We start from the raw sequence: 4,604 nt of genomic DNA on the forward strand, positions 1-4,604 counted from the left end.
TTTATTTACATAGGAGCATCTCTATATAAATATCTATCTATATAGGGAGGTAGCACCAGAAATTTAAGACAGCAAACTTGGAATTCAATTATGTTCACAATTACTTGCCCTCCTTTCTCTCACCCTTTCTCTAAGCCCACTAATCCTCTACATTGTTTTGAAACCAGGGCCCCATAGCACGGACTGCAAGGCAAGACTGGAAATTTCTCACCATGGGCAAGCAGCCAGAGACTAGGCACAGGGACCGTGGGCCATAGGCCGGTGCCTGCGGGCAGCCCCTGCCTCAGTGCAGGGGCAATTAGAGCGCAAAGGCGGCGGAGCCCTTCCTCCAGTGGCCTCTGGGCAGCACTCAGGGCCAGGCCCTGCAGACCAGGATGCCGCATGGAGGAGCCCAGCACTGGCAGGGCCTGGCAGCTGCAGCGTGACCTGTTTATATCTGGCGCCTGAATGGTGGGCAGGAACCATGAGGTGCCAGCTCAATGAACTCAGCCAATCCAGTTCACCAGCTCATTAGCTGATAGGGCGGTGCCAGCCTAACATGATCTCATCAGTCACTTAGAATTGACAATGATCCAATCAGTCAGGTACCAGCTAGTGTGGGGGCCGGAGAGAGGACAAGAGGCAGGGGAGAAGCCAACTAGGGAAGCCTAGAGAAAGCGTCTAGGCCCGCCGGAGACAGGCTGAAGGGCTTCTCAGTGACAGGCAGCCGCACCTGCCTCTGGTCCTGCTGCTGCCACTGCCTGAAAGACACGTCTATTGGGGTGGGAGCACAGGAAAGGGGCAAAAGGGCCAGGCAAGCCTGGTCGAAGGTGCAATATCAAAGTGCAACTCGAGATGATGGCCTCCATTGTCAGCTTCGCACATGTCCCTTCCAGTGTCTCCATGTCTTCCCTCACATGTCTCCCTCCCAGCAGCTCCGGGGTGCAAGCTGGCCACCAGAACAAGAGGAACCCTTTTCCCTTTCAGAGCCCACCTGCCTTCTAGAAGGTGTTATATATGTTCACCTGGCTGCTCAGCTCTGCTGCTCAGGAAGAGGGGCGGGGACCATGACATCTCCCCTTTAACGGAGAAGCCACTAAAACAGTGGTGGCAGTGGGGTGCTCTCTAGGCCAGCTTCCACGTCTAATATCTGCTACAAATTGCAGGTAGATACTGAGTTGGTGGAATAGAATCACAAACAGCGTCACGTAGGCCCCTAATTGGTTTATTCAGGACTACAGTATGTAAGCAGAAGCAAAGGAGACGCTCATAGCAGAGACATGTGTTGCCCATTCTCACTACATTGTCCCACGGTCCCTAGAGTGGCTTGTAGGATCATGGTTGCCACTAATGTAGTCCATACCAGAAGGAATCATGCCACACTGAGCCTTGATGCGAGAGGCTCAAGTTTTCCTCGTCTTCCTTTTACTTACAGAACTTAGACCAGCTTCCGGGAAGAGTATTGGTGCGAACCAATGCATATCAAATTGCCATGCTGAGCCCCACCCCCAGTATCTCAAATGTCTTTGGCAGTGGAGCCTTTATAAGGACTTGATTGTATTAAAATGAGCTTAGAACACACAGAAGGAACAGGGCTGCCAGTTTACTGAGAAAGACAAGCACAAAGGAAGAGGTCATCTGTAAACATGTAGCCTTCAATGAAGCTAACATTTTATGTCTCATACTTTTACTTTCTATAACTGAGGAAATTAACGTGTGTTGCTTAAATTATCCGTCTGTGGCACATTGTTATGGTAGCCCAGCAAGCCAATGAAGTATACGAAAAGCACCCTCGTTCCATTTAAGAAAATAATTTCGAAGCCCCAAGTTATTCAAAATCATCTCTGCCTCCACGTCAGCAAAATGTTAATTAGGAGGCGCCAATGCTCATCCCACCCACAAAAAACGACAGAAACTGAATAAACAAGCACATGCCAAGGAGGAGAGCTCAGGACAGACAAGAGTACAAATAAAGGATGCTAAGAGCACAATAAAGAAGCACAAGACAGGTTGAATGAGGAATGAAAGAAAACAAGACCAAAAAATGACCAAATTGAAGGGATGGCTGGTAGATCGAGGCTTTTGCATCAGGGTCAACGTCGGGTTGACGTGGAGGGCGAGTGCGGAAGACGCACGTGAGGGCACCACGGCGTGGAGGGGGGGGCAATGCGTGTGGGGGCGACGTGAGGGCAACGTGCATGTGACGTGGGACGGCGCCCGCTTGCCACACAGAAGCGATTTCCTGAGAGGCTGACTGTTGGCGCGCTCGGGGTCTCCACATCGCGTATCTGTAATCCACGACGAAACAGCCACGTAAGTCCACTTCTGACGGGTTAAGTAAAAAAGAAAAAGGGGCAAGGCCAGTTTATTGACTAAAAGGACTTCATGGTGAGCAAATGTGGCAGGAAAAAGTAGATTAAGAGTCATGTCAGTCTTGCGTGACTGGATTGGGTGTGGAGGGAGGCTCCCTTCAAGCATAGTTTTTTCTCACCGCCCCCCTGCCTCGACGTACAGTGCCTTGTTCAGACCCCGCAGTTCTTTGGGAAGCTCAAATCCAGATTGTTCAGGTAGCACCCACTGCAGAGACAGTCAAGGCTGCAGAGTCACGTGATGTGAACCCCTCACAGAAAAAAATCCCTCTGAGAAAAAAATACTAAACAATCTTTCCCTTCCTGTGCCCGGTGTTCCCCAGATTGCAAAGGAGCTCCCCTCCTGTGGTTGCCATGGCAGCACACACCAGCGTTTACCAGATCAGCTCAGCACAGTTTGCTGCCCTTGAGGAGGTGCCAACTTTCCAGATTGAAGCGGCAGCAGCCTCAGCCTTGCCACAGGGAATTCTGCTGGTCGCACAGGAAAGTTTGCAAAAAGCCCAGCAGCTGTCGGAAGAAGCAATCCGCAAGCGAGAGCTGAGGCTCAGGAAGAATAGGGAAGCGGCCCGGGAGTGTCGCAGGAAGAAGAAAGAATATATCAAATGTCTCGAGAATCGCGTGGCGGTGCTTGAAATACAAAACAAGACTCTCCAGGAGGAGCTAAAGTCTCTCAAAGATCGTTATTGCCATGAAACTGAGTGACTGGTTTTTACTGAAATCTTGTTCTGTGCCACTCTAGTCAAGGCAGGAGACAGCAGTTTTATTAATTGCCAAGTAAATTGTTAAGAAGTGGTTCTTGTGACCCTTTTCGAGTTGCATTTGATTTAGTGTTTGAACTTGAATCGGGAACGTTGTACCAAGGTTTAGAATGCAGCTTGGTCACCTTTACATGCTTACTTCAATCTGTCAGGAGCGTGTTTTGTCTTTTGTGTGTACTTAATTTTGTCCTGGGATACTGCTAAAGAATGTCTGAGTTGAAAGACGATATGTTGCAGGAATGAAAGCTCGAACAGGAATTTTATAGAGGAATGTGAAACTGAAAAATATTTGCTAAAACAGATTAGTAGAAATATTTAACTTTGAACAGATGATAACATGTTACCTTTGAAGCAATGCCATATATCACCAGCCAAAACTTCGGCTTTTCACACTTTGTATCATTCATTGTATCCTCTAATCTCTCACATTCCTGAAATGCTTCATTGAATGAGTTATTTCTTAGCTGTAACTTCTGATTTTTAAGCAATAAACTTAAAAATAAATGTATGTTGCAAAATCTTAAAATACAATATTTGCAAGACTTGTTCCAATGCTACTTATCCCCAGTGTCCAATCTCTGTGTCATGCATAGTGTCCACAGCAATAACATGTTTGCAGGTCTTTGAAAACCATAATAAAAACAAAAATGGCAATAGCAAGATAATAAGGTTTTACTTATCAGTAGGAATCTATTTACTTAACTCACCAATTATGAAGAATAAAATGGCCAAAGGATACATGAGAATGCTCTGGTGATACACTCTCTATACTTTAAAATTAAATACACACATTGTCTGAGAGTGAAGGGGTGGGGGAAAATGTTATGCAAATTCTATCAGTAACAATGCAGATGTGGCTGTACTTATACCAGACAAACTCTCAGTCTGTCTAGAGACAAAGAAGGTCATTGTAGAATGATAAAAGGGCCTGGTCAATTCAACCGGAAGATGTAACAACTAGTATACATCCAGTGTCAAGACACCTCACTATATAAAGCAAATACTGACAGATCTGAAGGCAGAAATTGACAGTAACAAATAGTAGTAAGGGTCTTCAATACTCTACTTACAATAATGGACAGGATATCCAGACAGAAAACCAATAAAGAAACAACTGACCTGAACAACACTGTAAACCAAGCAGACCTAGCGTACAACATTCTGTCTGCGTCAGGTTTCTCATTTTTCTCAAGTGGATACAAAAATTCTCCATAAGAGATCACATGTTAGGCCACATAGCAAACTTCAGACAATTCCAATCATTCCGGGTTATCTATTCCAGCTACAATGGATGCAACTAGATATTATTAACAGCAGGAAAATTGGTGGTTACCAGGGGAGAGGGAAAAATGGGAGACTGGTCTAGGGGAACAAAATGTCAGTTGTGCAGGAGGGATCAGTTCTGGGATAATGCGCAACAATATGGTTATGATAAGACGTTATTGCAGGCTTGGGGTTTTCGAAGAAGGTTGACCTTCAGTAGTCTTACCACACACGA

At 46.1% G+C, this 4,604-nt stretch overlaps 1 pseudogene; it reads left to right on the forward strand.

Annotated features, from left to right (window-relative positions):
• Positions 1-2,023: 2,023 nt before the first annotated feature.
• Positions 2,024-3,050, forward strand: LOC101631436 (annotated as a pseudogene).
• The last annotated feature ends 1,554 nt before the right edge of the window (positions 3,051-4,604 follow it).

The sequence above is a fragment of the Condylura cristata genome, unplaced genomic scaffold (genome assembly GCF_000260355.1).
Source record: "Condylura cristata isolate star-nosed mole 26May11 unplaced genomic scaffold, ConCri1.0 scaffold00019, whole genome shotgun sequence".
NCBI lineage: Eukaryota > Metazoa > Chordata > Mammalia > Eulipotyphla > Talpidae > Condylura > Condylura cristata.